The sequence below is a fragment of the Choristoneura fumiferana genome, chromosome 25 (genome assembly GCF_025370935.1).
Source record: "Choristoneura fumiferana chromosome 25, NRCan_CFum_1, whole genome shotgun sequence".
NCBI classification, from domain to species: Eukaryota; Metazoa; Arthropoda; class Insecta; order Lepidoptera; family Tortricidae; genus Choristoneura; species Choristoneura fumiferana.
Genome location: NC_133496.1, coordinates 3,309,497 through 3,319,115, shown reverse-complemented (window position 1 = coordinate 3,319,115; position 9,619 = coordinate 3,309,497).

Sequence of the window (9,619 nt, the reverse complement as noted above, 5' to 3'; positions counted from 1 at the left end):
TGCAGTGGGACGTATATAGGCTGGGATGATGATGAAATAATCAATATGATGATACAAATCACTGATAAATATTACAGATCTACTTGCATAGATAGATACACGCAAAAGCTCGCATAGATATGACATTAGCCTTGTTCAAGAACATAATGTATATGGGTGTATGAACGAACATATTAATTCTCATCATTCTTATTCTAATAGCATTAGCATTTGATTCAACCAATAAACATTGTACAAAATTCCTTGCTTACCTTCATTATCAAGTTTGTATCGTCTCATCCTTAATTTAAAACTTTTTTTAATGATTACACCAGAGGTTCTTAAAGTCTTTTAGTGACAGCACCTTTTTGGATAACTAAATATTTGCCGGAGCCAAAATGGTCAAAACTTAAGAATAATATTATCATTTAAGGGAAAGTTGGACTCTGCAAACTCAGAAGTAACTTTAAAGATTCATTTTGATTATAGTCAGTATAGCAGAGCCCCTGCAGATTCACTTGTATAATGGCTGGATTATATGATTATCGTTGGTGTAGGGAAAATGCTACTGTCATCTATATATAATCTATACTCTATATCTATATCTATACTAATAGTATTATAAAAAGGAAAGCTTTGGATTTTTTTTACGAATTAACTCAAAAACTAGTGGACCGATTTAATGCTAAATTATTCCAAAGTGCCATAGGCTATATTTATTAACAGAAAAAAATAGGATTCCGTACTAAAACTACAATAATGTAACTCAGTATAAAAAAGGTTGCCATAAAACATCTTTCATCCCATGCGCTATAGAAACTATTGATTATAGAACAAAAAATGATTCATGATATTAAAGAATACATCAAGATCTACAAAAAACTTCGCGATACCATATGTCCAACTATTGTATGTAGTTATGTCAGTATAACTACTTTTTTACATTTCAAAAGTTGACAGAAATGACAACTAAAATCTGACCATGTTGTCCATACTTTGTATTAATCCTTATCCAAATAAACATTTTTATATTCAAGACGGTTTCAATACCTGCAGATTACTTTTGAATTATTCAAATCGGCATTCCATTCAAAAGATATTACGAAATTAAAAATATCAATCTAACCAAAAAATAATTTACTTTACGTTGACTCGCCCCGGCTTCGTGCGTGTCGGATGTAGTTTTTGGGAAATTGACCTGAAAAATGTGTGTGAAGTGCTTGATTAGAGACCTATTTATATTTTTAGAGTTCTGTGCCCAAAGGGTGATAAAAACGGGACCCTATTACTAAGACTCCACTATCCGTCTGTCTGTCTGTCAATAGGCTGTATCTCATGAACTGTGATAGTTAGACAGTTGAAGTTTTGACAGATGATGTATTTCTGTTGCCGCTACAATAACAAATACTAAAAACAGAATAAAATAGATATTTAAGGGGGGTATACAAAAAACGTGTTTTTTTTGCCGTTGTTGCTCGATATTAGTAACGGCAACAGGTAGTTGCTTGAAATATTTATAGAATGTTTATTTTCATATTCATTCAGTTTAAAAACAAATAAGTAAATAAAAATAAAAATAATGGTTGAACGTTGTTTCGCAGACACAACATTTTAATAGAATTTTGTTGAACAGATTTTTTTTCTGATATTATTGTTTCGTAGAATAATCAACACACGGAACACTTACTTTGAAGAAATTTGTATCATTTATTTTTATTACAAATAAAATTCATTATTTAGGTATTCATATCATAGAATAACAAATCAAATATTCTTTATTCTTGTGTTATTTAGTTAATATAAAACTTACTACCAAGAAAAACATTGCGTATGGTGGTAGTTTCTAAACGTTTCAATTCATAACTGCGACAAAATGCATACCCTCCTATAACGGTACGATTCGCTTCTGGGTCACAGTTCTAACCTAACCTAAACTACTTTTCTGGTAGCGATCCGCTTTCTGGTGGGGTCACAGTTCTAACCTATCCTAACCTACTTTTCTGGTAGCGATTCGCTTTCTGGTGAGGTCACAGTTCTAACCTATTCTAACCTACTTTTCTGGTAGCGATTCGCTTTCTGGTGAGGTCACAGTTCTAACCAACCTACTCTTTTGGTAGCAATTCGCTTTCTGGTGGGGACACAGTTCTAAAAAATAATCTTAAAAAAAAATTCTGTAGTTTGATGCAATTGTTAAATAAAAAAATTAAGTATAAAATTCATTGATTTTTTTTCTATTAAATATTTTTCATTCAAGTAAATAGTAATTTAACCCTTCTTTGCATGAATTAAATTAGGGTAATATTAGTTAACCTATACATTAAGGTAAAAATGTAAAATATTTATGTATACTTAAGTAAGGTAAGACTAACGGAATATATCTATTTTTTATGTTATGGAAATATTCATCAATATGCAAACTCTGATCTTAAGCGTAGTATTTAATAAAAAAAGTGGCCAAGTGCGAGTCGGGACTCGCCCATGAAGGGTTCCGTAGCAGCAAGTAACATACTTATTATAAAAGTTTCCTTTACTTTACGATTTATGACGTATTAAAAAAAATACTAACTAGATCTTGTTCAAACCAATTTTCGGTGGAAGTTTGCATGGTAATGTACATCATATATTTTACCACTTTGGAGGTGTCTCTCGCGCAAACTATTCAGTTTAGAAAAAAATGATATGAGAAACCTCAATATCATTTTTGAAGACCTATCCATAGATACCCCACTCGTATTAGTCATACTTGTTAGAGACAAAATGCTGCACTTCGTGAAGAAAGCAAGCCGCTTTGCACAGTGATAGTACAGACTAAACTGAGTGATTTGACTCGCAGCAGCGGAAGTTTCACCCCTTAGGAACAGAGATGGCGCCACTTCTTTAAAAAATATTTCAAAAATTCTACAAGCTAAAGTAATAAACCGATTTCAATGTTTAATATCTCAAATGAGAGCCTATTATATACGTTACTTATAAAAAAATACAAAAAAATATTTACAAAAAACTTTTGTCAAAAAACGCCATCTTAAGTTTTTTTTTCTTACCTGATTTGTAGTTTTTACTTGATTGCTTAAAAAAACTGTATGCAACATGAATGGTTTAATGCATGTACATATTACTGAGTACATAACGAGTATTTAAAAAAAATCCGACACCGATACCTATCATATTTAACGAAATATGAAAGTTTAAATATGAGCACAAATTTCTTTAAAAAATATTTCAAAAAATTCTACAAGCTAAAGTAATAAACCGATTTCAATGTTTAATATCTCAAATTAAAGCTCATAACATTCAGTATTTACAAAAAAATATAAAAAAAATATTTACTGAAAACTTTTGGCAAAAAACACCATCTCAAGTTTTTTTTTCTCACCTGATTGGTAGTTTTTATTTGATTGCTTAAAAAAACTGTATGCAACATGAATGGTTTAATGCATATACATATTACTGAGTACATAATAAGTATTTAAAAAAAAAATTCGACACAGATACCTATCATATTTCACGAAATATGAAAGTTTAAATGTGAGCACAAATTTCTTTAAAAAAATCAATAAATTCTACAAGCTAAACTAATAAACCGATTTAAGTGTTTAATATCCCAAATCAAAGCTCATAAAATTCATTATGTAGAAAAAAATATTAAAAAAATATTTACTGAAAACTTTTGGCAAAAAACGCCATCTTAAGTTTTTATTTCTTACCTGATTGGTAGTTTTTACTTGATTGCTTAAAAACATTGTACGTTGTATGCAACATGAATGGTTTAATGCATACTTATATATATTTCTGAGTAAATAACAAGTATTATAAAAAAAACCCGACACCGATACCCTTCATACTTCACGAAATATTTAAGTTTAATTGTGCACGCTTTTCTTACAAATAAATTTCAACGAAATCTTCAAGTGAAACTAGTACTCTGATTATAATGTTTAATGTTAAATGAAAAGAAGAACGAAATTACCTAATTTATTTAAAAAAAAGTTTTTTCCTGGTGTTACGAAACAATGTAATTACTTTACTTACTTTTAAATTAGTAATTATTAAGACAATAAATAAAAACTATACCGTTTCCGGCATAGTTGGTTCTGAGATGTGGAAATCAGTGGTCAGCATACAAAATAACCCTGCATTGAATATTATATTAACTTACTTTTGATTTGTACAGCCACCTTTGCAGGATTTACACTGGGCAGTGCATGGTAAGCTGACCCGACGACACCCACAACGCATGGTATCGCAGCCAGATTTGCAGCCACAATGGTCCAAGAGGCTTAATTGCGACCAAATCGCAGTAAATGCCGACAATTCTGGAGTCCTTCTCTTTTGCCTTAGTCCATCCCCAAGAAGATGGACATGGTATGGACATGCTCTCTATAAACATACACTGCGTGCAGCTTACCAAGCGGGCCAAATATGGAGAAACGCTCTGAAACCAGAAGTTTCCGTACCATGTCCATCTTCTTGGGGATGGACTAAGGCAAAAGAGAGTTGGCAAAAGAAAGTAAGCCTCTTGGACCATTAAGTATTGTGGCTGGAAATCTGGCTGCGATACCATGCGTTGTGGGTGTCGTCGGGTCAGCTTACCATGCACTGCCCAGTGTAAATCCTGCAAAGGTGGCTGTACAAATCAAAAGTAAGTTAATATAATATTCAATGCAGGGTTATTTTGTATGCTGACCACTGATTTCCACAGGTAGGCACAAAATTTTAGATCTAATGGTAATCAACTAGGCACAAAAATAATTCAACAGTAATTACAGCAACACAGTCCGTGTATAAAAGGTCTGTGATTTTGTAGTATTGGAATAGCACAAGTACTTCAAAACGACTTTTCCTTTTCAGTTCTACATCTGCCGATGAACCCGAAGAGGACTTATAGGTTTTAATTTAAATATTTGATAAACATTGATGTTCATAGTCTTTTATTTCAAATGTGACATATCTATAAGCTGTAACCCTACCTATCAGATAAAAAGCTAATTTTTAAATAAATTCGCCAACTACTAAGCAATATATGTTACATCTCAGAACCAACTATGCCGGAAACGGTATAGTTTTTATTTATTGTCTTAATAATTACTAATTTTAAAGTAATTATATTTTTTCGTAACACCAGGAAAAAACTTTTTTTTTAATAAATTAGGTAATTTCGTTCTTCTTTTCATTTCACATTAAACATTATAATCAGAGTACTAGTTTCACTTGAAGATTTCGTTGAAATTTATTTGTAAGAAAAGCGTGCACAATTAAACTTAAATATTTCGTGAAGTATGAAGGGTATCGGTGTCGGTTTTTTTTTATAATACTTGTTATTTACTCAGAAATATATATAAGTATGCATTAAACCATTCATGTTGCATACAACATACAATGTTTTTAAGCAATCAAGTAAAAACTACCAATCAGGTAAGAAATAAAAACTTAAGATGGCGTTTTTTGCCAAAAGTTTTCAGTAAATATTTTTTAATATTTTTTTCTACATAATGAATTTTATGAGCTTTAATTTGGGATATTAAACATTCAAATCGTTTATTAGTTTAGCTTGTAGAATTATTGAATTTTTTAAAGAAATTTGTGCTCACATTTAAACTTTCATATTTCGTGAAATATGATAGGTATCGGTGTCGATTTTTTTTTAAAATACTTATTATGTACTCAGTAATATGTATATGAATTAAACCATTCATGTTGCATACAGTCTTTTTAAGCAATCAAATAAAACTACCAATCAGGTAAGAAAAAAAATTGAGATGGTATGTTTGCAAAAGTTTTTAGTAAATATTTTTTTTATATTTTTTGTAAATACTGAATGTTATAAGCTTTAATTTGAGATATTAAACATTGAAATCGGTCTATTACTTTAGCTTGTAGAATTTTTTGAAATATTTTTTAAAGAAATTTGTGCTCACATTTAAACTTTCATATTTCGTTAAATATGATAGGTATCGGTGTCGGATTTTATTAAATACTCGTTATGTACTCAGTAATTTGTACATGCATTAAACCATTCATGTTGCATACAGTTTTTTTAAGCAATCAAGTAAAAACTACCAATCAGGTAAGAAATAAAAACTTAAGATGGCGTTTTTTGCCAAAATTTTTCATAAATATTTTTTTAATATTTTTTTTCTACATAATGAATTTTATGAGCTTTAATTTGGGATATTAAACATTCAAATCGATTTATTAGTTTAGCTTGTAGAATTTATTGAATTATTTTAAAGAAATTTGTGCTCACATTTAAACTTTCATATTTCGTGAAATATGATAGGTATCGGTGTCGATTTTTTTTTTTAAATACTTATTATGTACTCAGTAATATGTATATGCATTAAACCATTCATGTTGCATACAGTCTTTTTAAGCAATCAAATAAAAACTACCAATCAGGTAAGAAAAAAAAACTTGAGATGGTGTTTTTTGCCAAAAGTTTTCAGTAAATATTTTTTTTGTATTTTTTTATAAGTAACGTATATAATAGGCTCTCATTTGAGATATTAAACATTGAAATCGGTTTATTACTTTAGCTTGTAGAATTTTTGAAATATTTTTAAAGAAGTGGCGCATCTCTGTTCCTAAGGGGTGAAACTTCCGCTGCTGCGAGTCAAATCACTCAGTTTAGTCTGTACTATTCACTGTGCAAAGCGGCTTGCTTTCTTCACGAAGTGCAGCATCCGGCCAAAAAATGGCCTTAACAAGTATGACTATATGGGTTTGATGAAAAAAAAATTTTTGAGTTTCAGTTCTAAGTATGGGGAACCGCCAAAATTTATTGTTTTTTTTTATTTTTGTGTAAAAATCTTAATGCGGTTCACAGAATACATCTACTTACCAAGTTTCAACAGTATAGTTCTTATAGTTTCGGAAAAAAGTGGCTGTGACATACGGACAGACAGACAGACAAACAGACATGGCGAATCCTTAAGGGTTCCGTTTTTTGCCATTTGGCTATGGAACCCTAAAAATTCGCCATGCCTACTTTACGAGCGAAGTCGTTGTATAATGATGTAAATTTCCATCAAATACCTTCGAGTTACTTTATTTTCGAATTTCGAAAATGTATGCCCAAAAAGTAACATAATATCAAATTACATACCTATTAGACATTTATATTTCCGCATAAATCAATATTTTTGCAGTAATATCCTTCAGAATACAGCTAGAAGGTCAACAGTTTTCGTAAATGGCGCGACACGGCAAGCCCGCGAATTAAAATTTGAAATGTCGAAATTCTGTGTATTTAGTTTTTCACAACTATGTTCCATTTCATGCTGTACTGTTCTTGAAACTTGATAGTCTTGAAAATAAATATCAATCACCCACAAAACTACCTTTAATTAAAAGGACAATGTTATGATGGAAATTTCCATCACCATGCAAAGAAGGGTTAAACAATAATTTTCGAAGTAAAAATACAAAGACCAAATATTATAATGAAACATTATCCGCAAAACGAAATTCTGTGAAATTTCTGTCTGTGAAAGAAGGGAACACCAAAATAAATATCTAAGGAGGCTCCCATATATAACAAACGTGTTTTTTTTTGCCGGTTTTTGCTAATGTCTAATGTTGTATAGGTATGGAACCTTTTTTTTCTGTTTTGCCCGTGCGAAACCGGGGCTGGTCGCTAGTATTTTAAATTAATACTATCAAATTTGTTTTCCAGGAACGCATTAAAGCTGAATCTTCACCGACAGCATACTCTATGATGGTGAATACGAACTGGTGGTATGAATGATTTTATTTATTAGCATTCATCACATTTAAAAAGCATGCTTCAGTTTGTAAAGTGTTGTGGCATAGCCATTTTAAGTATTAGGTACATTCTGGTTGAGTTTATACTAATTCTTGTGTTCTTAAAAATTGATTTAATTACACTTTAATTATTTCAGATCGGAATTAGAATAGAAGAGAACACGAAAGTTTTTTTTTAACAACATATAGATCAAATATCTATTTACACATTTTGAGTCATGTTCATGTTAATTCAAGCAAAGGTTAGAATCTAACTGTTCTTCTAACCAGAAGAATCTAATAATTACCAATAAGTAATGTGTTACCTTTGCTTAGCACACAGTCAGCTCATATAGAATGTAGATAACTCTCATTTAGTTTTGTCTGCCTTTTAATTTCTCAAATACTTTTATAAAGTACAAATCAATTGTACAGTCGAGGGCATAAATATTATACATCAACCTTAAGGTTAGTGATATTTTTGACGTTTTGGAAACGTAGTGTATGTATTTATGCCCTTGACTGTACAAGTAACTGCTGAATATAGGTATTATCTACATACTAGAGTTTACCGCACGTTCGCACGCGTAAACTCTAGTATGTAGATAATACCTATATTCAGCAGTTACTTGTACTTTATAAAAGTATTTGAGAAATTAAAAGGCAGACAAAACTAAATGAGAGTTATCTTCATTCTATACTACATTCTATATGAGCTGACTGTGTGCTAAGCAAAGGTAACACATTACTTATTGGTAATTATTAGATTCTTCTGGTTAGAAGAACAGTTAGATTCTAACCTTTGCTTGAATTAACATGAACATGACTCAAAATGTGTAAATAGATATTTGATCTATATGTTGTTAAAAAAAAAAACTTTCGTGTTCTCTTCTATTCTAATTCCGATCTGAAATAATTAAAGTGTAATTAAATCAATTTTTAAGAACACAAGAATTAGTATAAACTCAACCAGAATGTACCTAATACTTGAAATGGCTATGCCACAACACTTTACAAACTGAAGCATGCTTTTTAAATATGATGAATGCTAATAAATAAAATCATTCATACCACCAGTTCGTATTCACCATCATAGAGTATGCTGTCGGTGAAGATTCAGCTTTAATGCGTTCCTGGAAAACAAATTTGATAGTATTAATTTAAAATACTAGCGACCAGCCCCGGCTTCGCACGGGCAAAACAGAAAAAAAAGGTTCCATACCTATACAACATTAGACATTAGCAAAAACCGGCAAAAAAAAACACGTTTGCTATATATGGGAGCCTCCTTAGATATTTATTTTGGTGTTCCCTTCTTTCACAGACAGAAATTTCACAGAATTTCGTTTTGCGGATAATGTTTCATTATAATATTTGGTCTTTGTATTTTTACTTCGAAAATTATTGTTTAACCCTTCTTTGCATGGTGATGGAAATTTCCATCATAACATTGTCCTTTTAATTAAAGGTAGTTTTGTGGGTGATTGATATTTATTTTTAAGACTATCAAGTTTCAAGAACAGTACAGCATGAAATGGAACATAGTTGTGAAAAACTAAATAAACAGAATTTCGACATTTCAAATTTGAATTCGCGGGCTTGCCGTGTCGCGCCATTTACGAAAACTGTTGACCTTCTAGCTGTATTCTGAAGGATATTACTGCAAAAATATTGATTTATGCGGAAATATAAATGTCTAATAGGTATGTAATTTTGATATTATGTTACTTTTTGGGCATACATTTTCGAAATTCGAAAATAAAGTAACTCGAAGGTATTTGATGGAAATTTACATCATTATACAACGACTTCGCTTGTAAAGTAGGTATGGCGAATTTTTAGGGTTCCATAGCAAATGGCAAAAAACGGAACCCTTAAGGATTCGTCATGTCTGTTTGTT